Raw genomic sequence first — 12,283 nt, forward strand, 5'->3', positions numbered from 1 at the left:
TACTTGGATAGGAGACCACCTGGGAATACAAGGTGCTGTAGATATTTTTATACTGCCAACACCATTCTGTTGATGCATTCCATTTTAAAAAGTATTCATTTATGAACCAGTAGTTAGAAGTAGAAAAGTTCTAACAAACCAGAAAGTCCATCTACAGCAACACCACACTGGATACGCCCAATCTCATCTGATCTTGTTAGCTAAGCAGTGTTGGGACTGGTTAGTACTTGGATGGGAGACCACCTGGGAATACAAGGTGCTGTAGATAATTTTATACTGCCAACACCGTTCTGTTGATGCATTCCATTTTAAAACGTATTCATTTATGAACCAGTAGCTAGAAGTAGAAAAGTTCAAACAGAAACCACAAAGCTCATCTACAGCCACACAACACTGGATACGCCCAATCTCATCTGATCTTGGAAACTAAGCAGTGTTGGGCCTGGTTAGTACTTGGATGGGAGACCACCTGGGAATACAAGGTGCTGTAGATATTTTTATACTGCCAACACCGTTCTGTTGATGCATTCCATTTTCAAACGTATTCATTTATGAACCAGTAGTTAGAAGTAGAAAAGTTCTAACAGAAACCAGAAAGTTCATCTACAGCAACACCACACTGGATACGCCCAATCTCATCTGATCTTGGAAGCTAAGCAGTGTTGGGCCTGGTTAGTACTTGGATGGGAGACCACCTGGGAATACAAGGTGCTGTAGATATTTTTATACTGCCAACACCGTTCTGTTGATGCATTCCATTTTCAAACGTATTCATTTATGAACCAGTAGTTAGAAGTAGAAAAGTACTAACAGAAACCATAAAGCTCTTCTACAGCCACACCACACTGGATATGCCCAATCTCATCTGATCTTGGAAGCTAAGCAGTGTTGGGCCTGGTTAGTACTTGGATGGGAGACCACCTGGGAATACATAGGTGCTGTAGATATTTTTATACTGCCAACACCGTTCTGTTGATGCATTCCATTTTCAAACGTATTCATTTATGAACCAGTAGTTAGAAGTAGAAAAGTTCTAACAGAAACCACAAAGCTCATCTCCTGCCACACCACACTGGATACGCCCAATCTCATCTCATCTGATCTAGGAAGCTACGCAGTGTTGGGCATGGTTAGTACTTGGATGAGAGACCACCTGGGAATACAATGTGCTGTAGATATTTTTATACTACCAACACCGTTCTGTTGATGCATTCCATTTTCAAACGTATTCATTTATGAACCAGTAGTTAGAAGTAGAATAGTTCTAACAGAAACCATAAAGCTCATATACAGCCACACCACACTGGATACGCCCAATTTCATCTGATCTTGTGAAGCTAAGCAGTGTTGGGCCTGGTTAGTACTTGGATGGGAGACCACCTGGGAATACAATGTGCTGTAGATATTTTTATACTACCAACACCGTTCTGTTGATGCATTCCATTTTCAAACGTATTCATTTATGAACCAGTAGTTAGAAGTAGAATAGTTCTAACAGAAACCATAAAGCTCATCTACAGCCACACCACACTGGATACGCCCAATCTCATCTGATCTTGTGAAACTAAGCAGTGTTGGGCCTGGTTAGTACTTGGATGGGAGACCACCTGGGAATACAAGGTGCTGCAGATATTTTTATACTGCCAACACCGTTCTGTTGATGCATTCAAATTTCAAATGTATTCATTTATGAACCAGTAGTTAGAAGTAGAAAAGTTCAAACAGAAACCACAAAGCTCATCTACAGCCACACCACACTGGATACGCCCAATCTCATCTGATCTTGGAAGCTAAGCAGTGTTGGGCCTGGTCAGTACTTGTATGGGAGACCACCTGGGAATACAAGGTGCTGTAGATATTTTTATACTGCCAACACCGTTCTGTTGATGCATTCCATTTTCAAACGTATTCATTTATGAACCAGTAGTTAGAAGTAGAAAAGTTCTAACAGAAACCACAAAGTTCATCTACAGCCACACCACACTGGATACGCCCAATCTCATCTGATCTTGGAAGCTAAGCAGTGTTGGGCCTGGTTAGTACTTGGATAGGAGACCACCTGGGAATACAAGGTGCTGTAGATACTTTTATACTGCCAACACCGTTCTGTTGATGCATTCCATTTTAAAACATATTCATTTATGAACCAGTAGTTAGAAGTAGAAAAGTTCTAACAGAAACCACAAAGTTCATCTACAACCACACCACACTGGATACGCCCAATCTCATCTGATCTTGCGAAGCTAAGCAGTGTTGGGCCTGGTTAGTACTTGGATGGGAGACCACCTGGGAATACAAGGTGCTGTAGATATTTTTATACTGCCAACACCGTTCTGTTGATGCATTCCATTTTCAAACGTATTCATTTATGAACCAGTAGTTAGAAGTAGAAAAGTTCTAACAGAAACCACAAAGCTCATCTACAGCCACACCACACTGGATACGCCCAATCTCATCTGATCTTGGAAGCTAAGCAGTGTTGGGCCTGGTTAGTACTTGGATGGGAAACCACCTGGGAATACAAGGTGCTGTAGATATTTTTATACTGCCAACACCGTTCTGTTGATGCATTCCATTTTCAAACTTATTCATTTATGAACCAGTAGTTAGAAGTAGAAAAGTTCTAACAGAAACCACAAAGCTCATCTACAGCAACACCACACTGGATACGCCCAATCTCATCTGATCTTGGAAGCTAAGCAGTGTTGGGCATGGTTAGTACTTGGATGGGAAACCACCTGGGAATACAAGGTGCTGTAGATATTTTTATACTGCCAACACCGTTCTGTTGATGCATTCCATTTTCAAACGTATTCATTTATGAACCAGTAGTTAGAAGTAGAAAAGTTCTAACAGAAACCACAAAGCTCATCTACAGCCACACTACACTGGATACGCCCAATCTCATCTGATCTTGGAAGCTAAGCAGTGTTGGGTCTGGTTAGTACTTGGATGGGAGACCACCTGGGAATACAAGGTGCTGTATATATTTTTATACTGCCAACACCGTTCTGTTGATGCATTCAATTTTCAAATGTATTCATTTATGAACCAGTAGTAAGAAGTAGAAAAGTTCAAACAGAAACCAGAAAGCTCATCTACAGCCACACCACACTGGATACGCCCAATCTCATCTGATCTTGGAAGCTAAGCAGTGTTGGGCCTGGTTAGTACTTGGATGGGAGACCACCTGGGAATACAAGGTGCTGTAGATATTTTTATACTGCCAACACTGTTCTGTTGATGCATTCCATTTTCAAACGTATTCATTTATGAACCAGTAGTTAGAAGTAGAAAAGTTCTAACAGAAACCACAAAGCTCATTTACAGCCACACCACATTGGATACGCCCAATCTCATCTGATCTTGGAAGCTAAGCAGTGTTGGGCCTGGTTAGTACTTGGATGGGAGACCACCTGGGAATACAAGGTGCTGTAGATATTTTTATACTACCAACACCGTTCTGTTGATGCATTCCATTTTAAAACGTATTCATTTATGAACCAGTAGTTAGAAGTAGAAAAGTTCTAACAGAAACCATAAAGCTCATCTACAGCCACACCACACTGGATACGCCCAATCTCATCTGATCTTGGAAGCTAAGCAGTGTTGGGCCTGGTTAGTACTTGAATGGGAGACCACCTGGGAATACAAGGTGCTGTAGATATTTTTATACTACCAACACCGTTCTGTTGATGCATTCCATTTTCAAACGTATTCATTTATGAACCAGTAGTTAGAAGTAGAAAAGTTCTAACAGAAACTACAAAGCTCATCTACAGCCACACCACACTGGATACGCCCAATCTCATCTGATCTTGGAAGCTAAGCAGTGTTGGGCCTGGTTAGTACTTGGATGGGAAACCACCTGGGAATACAAGGTGCTGTAGATATTTTTATACTGCCAACACCGTTCTGTTGATGCATTCCATTTTCAAACGTATTCATTTATGAACCAGTAGTTAGAAGTAGAAAAGTTCTAACAGAAACCACAAAGCTCATCTACAGCAACACCACACTGGATACGCCCAATCTCATCTGATCTTGGAAGCTAAGCAGTGTTGGGCCTGGTTAGTACTTGGATGGGAAACCACCTGGGAATACAAGGTGCTGTAGATATTTTTATACTGCCAACACCGTTCTGTTGATGCATTCCATTTTCAAACGTATTCATTTATGAACCAGTAGTTAGAAGTAGAAAAGTTCTAACAGAAACCACAAAGCTCATCTACAGCCACTCCACACTGGATACGCCCAATCTCATCTGATCTTGGAAGCTAAGTAGTGTTGGGCCTGGTTAGTACTTGGATGGGAGACCACCTGAGAATACAAGGTGCTGTAGATATTTTTATACTACCAACACCGTTCTGTTGATGCATTCCATTTTCAAACGTATTCATTTATGAACCAGTAGTTAGAAGTAGAAAAGTTCTAACAGAAACCATAAAGCTCATCTACAGCCACACCACACTGGATACACCCAATCTCATCTGATCTTGGAAGCTAAGCAGTGTTGGGCCTGGTTAGTACTTGGATGGGAAACCACCTGGGAATACAAGGTGCTGTAGATATTTTTATACTGCCAACACCGTTCTGTTGATGCATTCCATTTTCAAACATATTCATTTATGAACCAGTAGTTAGAAGTAGAAAAGTTCTAACAGAAACCTTAAAGCTCATCTACAGCCACACCACACTGGATACGCCCAATCTCATCTGATCTTGGAAGCTAAGCAGTGTTGGGCCTGGTCAGTACTTGTATGGGAGACCACCTGGGAATACAAGGTGCTGTAGATATTTTTATACTGCCAACACCGTTCTGTTGATGCATTCCATTTTCAAACGTATTCATTTATTAACCAGTAGTTAGAAGTAGAAAAGTTGTAACAGAAACCACAAAGTTCATCTACAGCCACACCACACTGGATACGCCCAATCTCATCTGATCTTGGAAGCTAAGCAGTGTTGGGCCTGGTTAGTACTTGGATGGGAGACCACCTGGGAATACAAAGTGCTGTATATATTTTTATACTGCCAACACCGTTCTGTTGATGCATTCCATTTTCAAACGTATTCATTTATGAACCAGTAGTTAGAAGTAGAAAAGTTCTAACAGAAACCACAAAGCTCATCTACAGCCACACCACACTGGATACGCCCAATCTCATCTGATCTTGGAAGCTAAACAGTGTTGGGCCTGGTTAGTACTTGGATGGGAGACCACCTGGGAATACAAGGTGCTGTAGATATTTTTATACTGCCAACACCGTTCTGTTGATGCATTCCATTTTCAAACGTATTCATTTATGAACCAGTAGTTAGAAGTAGAAAAGTTCTAACAGAAACCATAAAGCTCATCTACAGCCACACCACACTGGATATGCCCAATCTCATCTGATCTTGGAAGCTAAACAGTGTTGGGCCTGGTTAGTACTTGGATGGGAGACCACCTGGGAATACAAGGTGCTGTAGATATTTTTATACTGCCAACACCGTTCTGTTGATGCATTCCATTTTCAAACGTATTCATTTATGAACCAGTAGTTAGAAGTAGAAAAGTTCTAACAGAAACCGTAAAGCTCATCTACAGCCACACCACACTGGATATGCCCAATCTCATCTGATCTTGGAAGCTAAGCAGTGTTGGGCCTGGTTAGTACTTGGATGGGAGACCACCTGGGAATAGAAGGTGCTGTAGATAATTTTATACTGCCAACACCGTTCTGTTGATGCATTCCATTTTCAAACGTATTCATTTATGAACCAGTAGTTAGAAGTAGAAAAGTACTAACAGAAACCATAAAGCTCTTCTACAGCCACACCACACTGGATATGCCCAATTTCATCTGATCTTGGAAGCTAAGCAGTGTTGGGCCTGGTTAGTACTTGGATGGGAGACCACCTGGGAATACAAGGTGCTGTAGATATTTTTATACTACCAACACCGTTCTGTTGATGCATTCCATTTTCAAACGTATTCATTTATGAACCAGTAGTTAGAAGTAGAAAAGTTCTAACAGAAACCACAAAGCTCATCTACAGCCACACCACACTGGATACGCCCAATCTCATCTGATCTTGGAAGCTAAGCAGTGTTGGGCCTGGTTAGTACTTGGATGGGAGACCACCTGGGAATACAAGGTGCTGTAGATATTTTTATACTGCCAACACCATTCTGTTGATGCATTCCATTTTCAAACGTATTCATTTATGAACCAGTAGTTAGAGGTAGAAAAGTTCTAACAGAAACCACAAAGCTCATCTACAGCCACACCACACTGGATACGCCCAATCTCATCTGATCTTGGAAGCTAAGCAGTGTTGGGCCTGGTTAGTACTTGGATGGGAGACCACCTGGGAATACAAGGTGCTGTAGATATTTTTATACTGCCAACACCGTTCTGTTGATGCATTCCATTTTCAAACGTATTCATTTATGAACCAGTAGTTAGAAGTAGAAAAGTTCTAACAGAAACCACAAAGCTCATCTACAGCCACACCACACTGGATACGCCCAATCTCATCTGATCTTGGAAGCTAAACAGTGTTGGGCCTGGTTAGTACTTGGATGGGAGACCACCTGGGAATACAAGGTGCTGTAGATATTTTTATACTGCCAACACTGTTCTGTTGATGCATTCCATTTTCAAACGTATTCATTTATGAACCAGTAGTTAGAAGTAGAAAAGTTCTAACAGAAACCATAAAGCTCATCTACGGCCACACCACACTGGATATGCCCAATCTCATCTGATCTTGGAAGCTAAACAGTGTTGGGCCTGGTTAGTACTTGGATGGGAGACCACCTGGGAATACAAGGTGCTGTAGATATTTTTATACTGCCAACACCGTTCTGTTGATGCATTCCATTTTCAAACGTATTCATTTATGAACCAGTAGTTAGAAGTAGAAAAGTTCTAACAGAAACCGTAAATCTCATCTACAGCCACACCACACTGGATATGCCCAATCTCATCTGATCTTGGAAGCTAAGCAGTGTTGGGCCTGGTTAGTACTTGGATGGGAGACCACCTGGGAATAGAAGGTGCTGTAGATAATTTTATACTGCCAACACCGTTCTGTTGATGCATTCCATTTTCAAACGTATTCATTTATGAACCAGTAGTTAGAAGTAGAAAAGTACTAACAGAAACCATAAAGCTCTTCTACAGCCACACCACACTGGATATGCCCAATTTCATCTGATCTAGGAAGTTAAGCAGTGTTGGGCCTGGTTAGTACTTGGATGGGAGACCACCTGGGAATAGAAGGTGCTGTAGATATTTTTAATCTACCAACACCGTTCTGTTGATGCATTCCATTTTCAAACGTATTCATTTATGAACCAGTAGTTAGAAGTAGAAAAGTTCTAACAGAAAAAATAATGCTCATCTACAGCCACACCACACTGGATACGCCCAATCTCATCTGATCTTGGAAGCTAAGCAGTTTTGGGCCTGGTTAGTACTTGGATGGGAGACCACCTGGGAATACAAGGTGCTGTAGATATTTTTATACTACCAACACCGTTCTGTTGATGCATTCCATTTTCAAACGTATTCATTTATGAACCAGTAGTTAGAAGTAGAAAAGTTCTAACAGAAACCACAAAGCTCATCTACAGCTACACCACACTGGATACGCCCAATCTCATCTGATCTTGGAAGCTAAGCAGTGTTGGGCCTGGTTAGTACTTGGATGGGAGACCACCTGGGAATACAAGGTGCTGTAGATATTTTTATACTGCCAACACCGTTCTGTTGATGCATTCCATTTTCAAACGTATTCATTTATGAACCAGTAGTTAGAGGTAGAAAAGTTCTAACAGAAACCACAAAGTTCATCTACAGCCACACTACACTGGATACGCCCAATCTCATCTGATCTTGGAAGCTAAGCAGTGTTGGGCCTGGTTAGTACTTGGATGGGAGTCCACCTGGAATACAAGGTGCTGTAGATATTTTTATACTGCCAACACCGTTCTGTTGATGCATTCCATTTTCAAACGTATTCATTTATGAACCAGTAGTTAGAAGTAGAAAAGTTCTAACAGAAACCACAAAGCTCATCTACAGCCACACCACACTGGATACGCCCAATCTCATCTGATCTTGGAAGCTAAGCAGTGTTGGGCCTGGTTAGTACTTGGATGGGAGACCACCTGAGAATACAAGGTGCTGTAGATATTTTTATACTGCCAACACCGTTCTGTTGATGCATTCAATTTTCAAATGTATTCATTTAATGAACCAGTAGTTAGAAGTAGAAAAGTTCAAACAGAAACCACAAAGCTCATCTACAGCCACACCACACTGGATACGCCAAATCTCATCTGATCTTGGAAGCTAAGCAGTGTTGGGCCTGGTCAGTACTTGGATGGGAGACCACCTGGGAATACAAGGTACTGTAGATATTTTTATACTGCCAACACCGTTCTGTTGATGCATTCCATTTTCAAACGTATTCATTTATGAACCAGTAGTTAGAAGTAGAAAAGTTCTAACAGAAACCATAAAGTTCATCTACAGCCACACCACACTGGATACGCCCAATCTCATCTGATCTTGTTAACTAAGCAGTGTTGGGCCTGGTTAGTACTTGGATTGGAGACCACCTGGGAATACAAGGTGCTGTAGATATTTTTATACTACCAACACCATTCTGTTGATGCATTCCATTTTCAAATGTATTCATTTATGAACCAGTAGTTAGAAGTAGAAAAGTTCAAACAGAAACCACAAAGCTCATCTACAACCATACCACACTGGATACGCCCAATCTCATCTGGTCTTGGAAGCTAAGCTGTGTTGCGCCTGGTTAGTACTTGGATGGGGGACCACCTGGGAATACAAGGTGCTGTAGATATTTTTATACTGCCAACACCGTTCTGTTGATGCATTCCATTTTCAAACGTATTCATTTATGAACCAGTAGTTAGAAGTAGAAAAGTTCTAACAGAAACCACAAAGCTCATCTACAGCCACACCACACTGGATTCGCCCAATCTCATCTGATCTTGGAAGCTAAGCAGTGTATTGTGCCTGGTTAGTACTTGGATGGGAGACTACCTGGGAATACAAGGTGCTGTAGATATTTTTATACTGCCAACACCGTTCTGTTGATGCATTCCATTTTAAAACGTATTCATTTATGAACCAGTAGTTAGAAGTAGAAAAGTTCTAACAGAAACCAGAAAGTTCATCTACAGCCACACCACACTGGATACGCCAAATCTCATCTGATCTTGGAAGCTAAGCAGTGTTGGGCCTGGTTAGTACTTGGATGGGAAACCACCTGGGAATACAAGGTGCTGTAGATATTTTTATACTGCCAACACCATTCTGTTGATGCATTCCATTTTAAAAAGTATTCATTTATGAACCAGTAGTTAGAAGTAGAAAAGTTCTAACAAACCAGAAAGTTCATCTACAGCAACACCACACTGGATACGCCCAATCTCATCTGATCTTGTTAGCTAAGCAGTGTTGGGACTGGTTAGTACTTGGATGGGAAACCACCTGGGAATACAAGGTGCTGTAGATAATTTTATACTGCCAACACCGTTCTGTTGATGCATTCCATTTTAAAACGTATTCATTTATGAACCAGTAGTTAGAAGTAGAAAAGTTCAAACAGAAACCACAAAGCTCATCTACAGCCACACAACACTGGATACGCCCAATCTCATCTGATCTTGGAAGTTAAGCAGTGTTGGGCCTGGTTAGTACTTGGATGGGAGACCACCTGGGAATACAAGGTGCTGTAGATATTTTTATACTGCCAACACCGTTCTGTTGATGCATTCCATTTTCAAACGTATTCATTTATGAACCAGTAGTTAGAAGTAGAAAAGTTCTAACAGAAACCAGAAAGTTCATCTACAGCAACACCACACTGGATACGCCCAATCTCATCTGATCTTGGAAGCTAAGCAGTGTTGGGCCTGGTTAGTACTTGGATGGGAGACCACCTGGGAATACAAGGTGCTGTAGATATTTTTATACTGCCAACACCGTTCTGTTGATGCATTCCATTTTCAAACGTATTCATTTATGAACCAGTAGTTAGAAGTAGAAAAGTACTAACAGAAACCATAAAGCTCTTCTACAGCCACACCACACTGGATATGCCCAATCTCATCTGATCTTGGAAGTTAAGCAGTGTTGGGCCTGGTTAGTACTTGGATGGGAGACCACCTGGGAATACATAGGTGCTGTAGATATTTTTATACTGCCAACACCGTTCTGTTGATGCATTCCATTTTCAAACGTATTCATTTATGAACCAGTAGTTAGAAGTAGAAAAGTTCTAACAGAAACCGTAAAGCTCATCTACAGCCACACCACACTGGATATGCCCAATCTCATCTGATCTTGGAAGCTAAGCAGTGTTGGGCCTGGTTAGTACTTGGATGGGAGACCACCTGGGAATAGAAGGTGCTGTAGATAATGTTATACTGCCAACACCGTTCTGTTGATGCATTCCATTTTCAAACGTATTCATTTATGAACCAGTAGTTAGAAGTAGAAAAGTACTAACAGAAACCATAAAGCTCTTCTACAGCCACACCACACTGGATATGCCCAATTTCATCTGATCTTGGAAGCTAAGCAGTGTTGGGCCTGGTTAGTACTTGGATGGGAGACCACCTGGGAATACAAGGTGCTGTAGATATTTTTATACTACCAACACCGTTCTGTTGATGCATTCCATTTTCAAACGTATTCATTTATGAACCAGTAGTTAGAAGTAGAAAAGTTCTAACAGAAACCACAAAGCTCATCTACAGCCACACCACACTGGATACGCCCAATCTCATCTGATCTTGGAAGGTAAGCAGTGTTGGGCCTGGTTAGTACTTGGATGGGAGACCACCTGGGAATACAAGGTGCTGTAGATATTTTTATACTGCCAACACCGTTCTGTTGATGCATTCCATTTTCAAACGTATTCATTTATGAACCAGTAGTTAGAGGTAGAAAAGTTCTAACAGAAACCACAAAGCTCATCTACAGCCACACCACACTGGATACGCCCAATCTCATCTGATCTTGGAAGCTAAGCAGTGTTGGGCCTGGTTAGTACTTGGATGGGAGACCACCTGGGAATACAAGGTGCTGTAGATATTTTTAGACTGCCAACACCGTTCTGTTGATGCATTCCATTTTCAAACGTATTCATTTATGAACCAGTAGTTAGAAGTAGAAAAGTTCTAACAGAAACCACAAAGCTCATCTACAGCCACACCACACTGGATACGCCCAATCTCATCTGATCTTGGAAGCTAAACAGTGTTGGGCCTGGTTAGTACTTGGATGGGAGACCACCTGGGAATACAAGGTGCTGTAGATATTTTTATACTGCCAACACTGTTCTGTTGATGCATTCCATTTTCAAACGTATTCATTTATGAACCAGTAGTTAGAAGTAGAAAAGTTCTAACAGAAACCACAAAGCTCATCTACAGCCACACCACACTGGATACGCCCAATCTCATCTGATCTTGGAAGCTAAGCAGTGTTGGGCCTGGTTAGTACTTGGATGGGAGACCACCTGGGAATACAAGGTGCTGTAGATATTTTTATACTGCCAACACCATTCTGTTGATGCATTCCATTTTCAAACGTATTCATTTATGAACCAGTAGTTAGAGGTAGAAAAGTTCTAACAGAAACCACAAAGCTCATCTACAGCCACACCACACTGGATACGCCCAATCTCATCTGATCTTGGAAGCTAAGCAGTGTTGGGCCTGGTTAGTACTTGGATGGGAGACCACCTGGGAATACAAGGTGCTGTAGATATTTTTATACTGCCTACACCATTCTGTTGATGCATTCCATTCTCAAACGTATTCATTTATGAACCAGTAGTTAGAAGTAGAAAAGTTCTAACAGAAACCACAAAGCTCATCTACAGCCACACCACACTGGATACGCCCAATCTCATCTGATCTTGGAAGCTAAACAGTGTTGGGCCTGGTTAGTACTTGGATGGGAGACCACCTGGGAATACAAGGTGCTGTAGATATTTTTATACTGCCAACACCGTTCTGTTGATGCATTCCATTTTCAAACGTATTCATTTATGAACCAGTAGTTAGAAGTAGAAAAGTTCTAACAGAAACCGTAAAGCTCATCTACAGCCACACCACACTGGATATGCCCAATCTCATCTGATCTTGGAAGCTAAGCAGTGTTGGGCCTGGTTAGTACTTGGATGGGAGACCACCTGGGAATAGAAGGTGCTGTAGATAATTTTATACTGCCAACACCGTTCTGTT

General features: G+C 41.4%; 42 non-coding genes and 13 pseudogenes across 42 annotated transcripts in view; all 55 read left to right on the plus strand.

The window, feature by feature from the left end:
- The window catches only part of LOC134991834 (5S ribosomal RNA), a 119-nt gene extending 75 nt beyond the window's left edge, over nt 1-44 (plus strand). Inside the window, exon 1 of the ribosomal RNA XR_010196073.1 lies at nt 1-44. This exon is cut by the window's left edge and continues 75 nt beyond it. This is a non-coding gene — a ribosomal RNA (5S ribosomal RNA).
- A 105-nt stretch (nt 45-149) lies between these two features.
- LOC134991293 (5S ribosomal RNA) lies at nt 150-268 on the plus strand (annotated as a pseudogene).
- Nucleotides 269-375: 107 nt separating this feature from the next.
- LOC134991213 (5S ribosomal RNA) lies at nt 376-494 on the plus strand (annotated as a pseudogene).
- A 107-nt stretch (nt 495-601) lies between these two features.
- On the plus strand, nt 602-720 carry LOC134991477 (5S ribosomal RNA). The gene has a single exon (XR_010195722.1). It is a non-coding gene; the product is annotated as a 5S ribosomal RNA (ribosomal RNA).
- Nucleotides 721-827: 107 nt separating this feature from the next.
- On the plus strand, nt 828-947 carry LOC134991821 (5S ribosomal RNA). Its single transcript, XR_010196061.1, has one exon. It is a non-coding gene; the product is annotated as a 5S ribosomal RNA (ribosomal RNA).
- A 107-nt stretch (nt 948-1,054) lies between these two features.
- Nucleotides 1,055-1,178, plus strand: LOC134991383 (5S ribosomal RNA; annotated as a pseudogene).
- A 107-nt stretch (nt 1,179-1,285) lies between these two features.
- LOC134991337 (5S ribosomal RNA) lies at nt 1,286-1,405 on the plus strand (annotated as a pseudogene).
- Nucleotides 1,406-1,512: 107 nt separating this feature from the next.
- LOC134991297 (5S ribosomal RNA) lies at nt 1,513-1,632 on the plus strand (annotated as a pseudogene).
- A 107-nt stretch (nt 1,633-1,739) lies between these two features.
- On the plus strand, nt 1,740-1,858 carry LOC134991667 (5S ribosomal RNA). Its single transcript, XR_010195910.1, has one exon. It is a non-coding gene; the product is annotated as a 5S ribosomal RNA (ribosomal RNA).
- Nucleotides 1,859-1,965: 107 nt separating this feature from the next.
- On the plus strand, nt 1,966-2,084 carry LOC134991577 (5S ribosomal RNA). The gene has a single exon (XR_010195820.1). It is a non-coding gene; the product is annotated as a 5S ribosomal RNA (ribosomal RNA).
- A 107-nt stretch (nt 2,085-2,191) lies between these two features.
- LOC134991221 (5S ribosomal RNA) lies at nt 2,192-2,311 on the plus strand (annotated as a pseudogene).
- Nucleotides 2,312-2,418: 107 nt separating this feature from the next.
- LOC134991457 (5S ribosomal RNA) lies at nt 2,419-2,537 on the plus strand. The gene has a single exon (XR_010195702.1). It is a non-coding gene; the product is annotated as a 5S ribosomal RNA (ribosomal RNA).
- Nucleotides 2,538-2,644: 107 nt separating this feature from the next.
- On the plus strand, nt 2,645-2,763 carry LOC134991840 (5S ribosomal RNA). Its single transcript, XR_010196079.1, has one exon. It is a non-coding gene; the product is annotated as a 5S ribosomal RNA (ribosomal RNA).
- A 107-nt stretch (nt 2,764-2,870) lies between these two features.
- Nucleotides 2,871-2,989, plus strand: LOC134991863 (5S ribosomal RNA; annotated as a pseudogene).
- A 107-nt stretch (nt 2,990-3,096) lies between these two features.
- On the plus strand, nt 3,097-3,215 carry LOC134991496 (5S ribosomal RNA). Its single transcript, XR_010195741.1, has one exon. It is a non-coding gene; the product is annotated as a 5S ribosomal RNA (ribosomal RNA).
- A 107-nt stretch (nt 3,216-3,322) lies between these two features.
- On the plus strand, nt 3,323-3,441 carry LOC134991545 (5S ribosomal RNA). Its single transcript, XR_010195790.1, has one exon. It is a non-coding gene; the product is annotated as a 5S ribosomal RNA (ribosomal RNA).
- Nucleotides 3,442-3,548: 107 nt separating this feature from the next.
- Nucleotides 3,549-3,667, plus strand: LOC134991442 (5S ribosomal RNA). The gene has a single exon (XR_010195688.1). It is a non-coding gene; the product is annotated as a 5S ribosomal RNA (ribosomal RNA).
- A 107-nt stretch (nt 3,668-3,774) lies between these two features.
- LOC134991458 (5S ribosomal RNA) lies at nt 3,775-3,893 on the plus strand. The gene has a single exon (XR_010195703.1). It is a non-coding gene; the product is annotated as a 5S ribosomal RNA (ribosomal RNA).
- Nucleotides 3,894-4,000: 107 nt separating this feature from the next.
- LOC134991581 (5S ribosomal RNA) lies at nt 4,001-4,119 on the plus strand. The gene has a single exon (XR_010195824.1). It is a non-coding gene; the product is annotated as a 5S ribosomal RNA (ribosomal RNA).
- A 107-nt stretch (nt 4,120-4,226) lies between these two features.
- LOC134991738 (5S ribosomal RNA) lies at nt 4,227-4,345 on the plus strand. Its single transcript, XR_010195980.1, has one exon. It is a non-coding gene; the product is annotated as a 5S ribosomal RNA (ribosomal RNA).
- A 107-nt stretch (nt 4,346-4,452) lies between these two features.
- LOC134991399 (5S ribosomal RNA) lies at nt 4,453-4,571 on the plus strand. Its single transcript, XR_010195646.1, has one exon. It is a non-coding gene; the product is annotated as a 5S ribosomal RNA (ribosomal RNA).
- Nucleotides 4,572-4,678: 107 nt separating this feature from the next.
- LOC134991668 (5S ribosomal RNA) lies at nt 4,679-4,797 on the plus strand. The gene has a single exon (XR_010195911.1). It is a non-coding gene; the product is annotated as a 5S ribosomal RNA (ribosomal RNA).
- Nucleotides 4,798-4,904: 107 nt separating this feature from the next.
- Nucleotides 4,905-5,023, plus strand: LOC134991809 (5S ribosomal RNA). The gene has a single exon (XR_010196049.1). It is a non-coding gene; the product is annotated as a 5S ribosomal RNA (ribosomal RNA).
- A 107-nt stretch (nt 5,024-5,130) lies between these two features.
- LOC134991424 (5S ribosomal RNA) lies at nt 5,131-5,249 on the plus strand. The gene has a single exon (XR_010195671.1). It is a non-coding gene; the product is annotated as a 5S ribosomal RNA (ribosomal RNA).
- Nucleotides 5,250-5,356: 107 nt separating this feature from the next.
- LOC134991566 (5S ribosomal RNA) lies at nt 5,357-5,475 on the plus strand. Its single transcript, XR_010195810.1, has one exon. It is a non-coding gene; the product is annotated as a 5S ribosomal RNA (ribosomal RNA).
- A 107-nt stretch (nt 5,476-5,582) lies between these two features.
- Nucleotides 5,583-5,701, plus strand: LOC134991708 (5S ribosomal RNA). The gene has a single exon (XR_010195951.1). It is a non-coding gene; the product is annotated as a 5S ribosomal RNA (ribosomal RNA).
- Nucleotides 5,702-5,808: 107 nt separating this feature from the next.
- LOC134991794 (5S ribosomal RNA) lies at nt 5,809-5,927 on the plus strand. The gene has a single exon (XR_010196035.1). It is a non-coding gene; the product is annotated as a 5S ribosomal RNA (ribosomal RNA).
- A 107-nt stretch (nt 5,928-6,034) lies between these two features.
- On the plus strand, nt 6,035-6,153 carry LOC134991507 (5S ribosomal RNA). The gene has a single exon (XR_010195752.1). It is a non-coding gene; the product is annotated as a 5S ribosomal RNA (ribosomal RNA).
- A 107-nt stretch (nt 6,154-6,260) lies between these two features.
- LOC134991518 (5S ribosomal RNA) lies at nt 6,261-6,379 on the plus strand. Its single transcript, XR_010195763.1, has one exon. It is a non-coding gene; the product is annotated as a 5S ribosomal RNA (ribosomal RNA).
- Nucleotides 6,380-6,486: 107 nt separating this feature from the next.
- Nucleotides 6,487-6,605, plus strand: LOC134991425 (5S ribosomal RNA). Its single transcript, XR_010195672.1, has one exon. It is a non-coding gene; the product is annotated as a 5S ribosomal RNA (ribosomal RNA).
- Nucleotides 6,606-6,712: 107 nt separating this feature from the next.
- Nucleotides 6,713-6,831, plus strand: LOC134991546 (5S ribosomal RNA). The gene has a single exon (XR_010195791.1). It is a non-coding gene; the product is annotated as a 5S ribosomal RNA (ribosomal RNA).
- Nucleotides 6,832-6,938: 107 nt separating this feature from the next.
- LOC134991710 (5S ribosomal RNA) lies at nt 6,939-7,057 on the plus strand. Its single transcript, XR_010195952.1, has one exon. It is a non-coding gene; the product is annotated as a 5S ribosomal RNA (ribosomal RNA).
- Nucleotides 7,058-7,164: 107 nt separating this feature from the next.
- LOC134991283 (5S ribosomal RNA) lies at nt 7,165-7,283 on the plus strand (annotated as a pseudogene).
- A 107-nt stretch (nt 7,284-7,390) lies between these two features.
- Nucleotides 7,391-7,509, plus strand: LOC134991653 (5S ribosomal RNA). Its single transcript, XR_010195896.1, has one exon. It is a non-coding gene; the product is annotated as a 5S ribosomal RNA (ribosomal RNA).
- A 107-nt stretch (nt 7,510-7,616) lies between these two features.
- On the plus strand, nt 7,617-7,735 carry LOC134991443 (5S ribosomal RNA). Its single transcript, XR_010195689.1, has one exon. It is a non-coding gene; the product is annotated as a 5S ribosomal RNA (ribosomal RNA).
- A 107-nt stretch (nt 7,736-7,842) lies between these two features.
- Nucleotides 7,843-7,960, plus strand: LOC134991255 (5S ribosomal RNA; annotated as a pseudogene).
- Nucleotides 7,961-8,067: 107 nt separating this feature from the next.
- Nucleotides 8,068-8,186, plus strand: LOC134991408 (5S ribosomal RNA). The gene has a single exon (XR_010195655.1). It is a non-coding gene; the product is annotated as a 5S ribosomal RNA (ribosomal RNA).
- Nucleotides 8,187-8,294: 108 nt separating this feature from the next.
- LOC134991849 (5S ribosomal RNA) lies at nt 8,295-8,413 on the plus strand. Its single transcript, XR_010196087.1, has one exon. It is a non-coding gene; the product is annotated as a 5S ribosomal RNA (ribosomal RNA).
- Nucleotides 8,414-8,520: 107 nt separating this feature from the next.
- LOC134991328 (5S ribosomal RNA) lies at nt 8,521-8,639 on the plus strand (annotated as a pseudogene).
- A 107-nt stretch (nt 8,640-8,746) lies between these two features.
- LOC134991276 (5S ribosomal RNA) lies at nt 8,747-8,865 on the plus strand (annotated as a pseudogene).
- Nucleotides 8,866-8,972: 107 nt separating this feature from the next.
- Nucleotides 8,973-9,093, plus strand: LOC134991339 (5S ribosomal RNA; annotated as a pseudogene).
- A 107-nt stretch (nt 9,094-9,200) lies between these two features.
- LOC134991747 (5S ribosomal RNA) lies at nt 9,201-9,319 on the plus strand. Its single transcript, XR_010195989.1, has one exon. It is a non-coding gene; the product is annotated as a 5S ribosomal RNA (ribosomal RNA).
- Nucleotides 9,320-9,424: 105 nt separating this feature from the next.
- On the plus strand, nt 9,425-9,543 carry LOC134991321 (5S ribosomal RNA; annotated as a pseudogene).
- A 107-nt stretch (nt 9,544-9,650) lies between these two features.
- On the plus strand, nt 9,651-9,769 carry LOC134991589 (5S ribosomal RNA). Its single transcript, XR_010195832.1, has one exon. It is a non-coding gene; the product is annotated as a 5S ribosomal RNA (ribosomal RNA).
- A 107-nt stretch (nt 9,770-9,876) lies between these two features.
- LOC134991478 (5S ribosomal RNA) lies at nt 9,877-9,995 on the plus strand. Its single transcript, XR_010195723.1, has one exon. It is a non-coding gene; the product is annotated as a 5S ribosomal RNA (ribosomal RNA).
- A 107-nt stretch (nt 9,996-10,102) lies between these two features.
- LOC134991752 (5S ribosomal RNA) lies at nt 10,103-10,222 on the plus strand. Its single transcript, XR_010195994.1, has one exon. It is a non-coding gene; the product is annotated as a 5S ribosomal RNA (ribosomal RNA).
- A 107-nt stretch (nt 10,223-10,329) lies between these two features.
- LOC134991712 (5S ribosomal RNA) lies at nt 10,330-10,448 on the plus strand. Its single transcript, XR_010195954.1, has one exon. It is a non-coding gene; the product is annotated as a 5S ribosomal RNA (ribosomal RNA).
- Nucleotides 10,449-10,555: 107 nt separating this feature from the next.
- LOC134991795 (5S ribosomal RNA) lies at nt 10,556-10,674 on the plus strand. The gene has a single exon (XR_010196036.1). It is a non-coding gene; the product is annotated as a 5S ribosomal RNA (ribosomal RNA).
- Nucleotides 10,675-10,781: 107 nt separating this feature from the next.
- On the plus strand, nt 10,782-10,900 carry LOC134991460 (5S ribosomal RNA). The gene has a single exon (XR_010195705.1). It is a non-coding gene; the product is annotated as a 5S ribosomal RNA (ribosomal RNA).
- Nucleotides 10,901-11,007: 107 nt separating this feature from the next.
- On the plus strand, nt 11,008-11,126 carry LOC134991529 (5S ribosomal RNA). The gene has a single exon (XR_010195774.1). It is a non-coding gene; the product is annotated as a 5S ribosomal RNA (ribosomal RNA).
- A 107-nt stretch (nt 11,127-11,233) lies between these two features.
- Nucleotides 11,234-11,352, plus strand: LOC134991426 (5S ribosomal RNA). Its single transcript, XR_010195673.1, has one exon. It is a non-coding gene; the product is annotated as a 5S ribosomal RNA (ribosomal RNA).
- Nucleotides 11,353-11,459: 107 nt separating this feature from the next.
- On the plus strand, nt 11,460-11,578 carry LOC134991540 (5S ribosomal RNA). The gene has a single exon (XR_010195785.1). It is a non-coding gene; the product is annotated as a 5S ribosomal RNA (ribosomal RNA).
- Nucleotides 11,579-11,685: 107 nt separating this feature from the next.
- LOC134991551 (5S ribosomal RNA) lies at nt 11,686-11,804 on the plus strand. The gene has a single exon (XR_010195796.1). It is a non-coding gene; the product is annotated as a 5S ribosomal RNA (ribosomal RNA).
- Nucleotides 11,805-11,911: 107 nt separating this feature from the next.
- LOC134991428 (5S ribosomal RNA) lies at nt 11,912-12,030 on the plus strand. The gene has a single exon (XR_010195675.1). It is a non-coding gene; the product is annotated as a 5S ribosomal RNA (ribosomal RNA).
- Nucleotides 12,031-12,137: 107 nt separating this feature from the next.
- On the plus strand, nt 12,138-12,256 carry LOC134991713 (5S ribosomal RNA). Its single transcript, XR_010195955.1, has one exon. It is a non-coding gene; the product is annotated as a 5S ribosomal RNA (ribosomal RNA).
- The last annotated feature ends 27 nt before the right edge of the window (nt 12,257-12,283 follow it).

This window comes from Pseudophryne corroboree, unplaced genomic scaffold (genome assembly GCF_028390025.1).
Source record: "Pseudophryne corroboree isolate aPseCor3 unplaced genomic scaffold, aPseCor3.hap2 scaffold_1208, whole genome shotgun sequence".
Lineage (NCBI taxonomy): Eukaryota > Metazoa > Chordata > Amphibia > Anura > Myobatrachidae > Pseudophryne > Pseudophryne corroboree.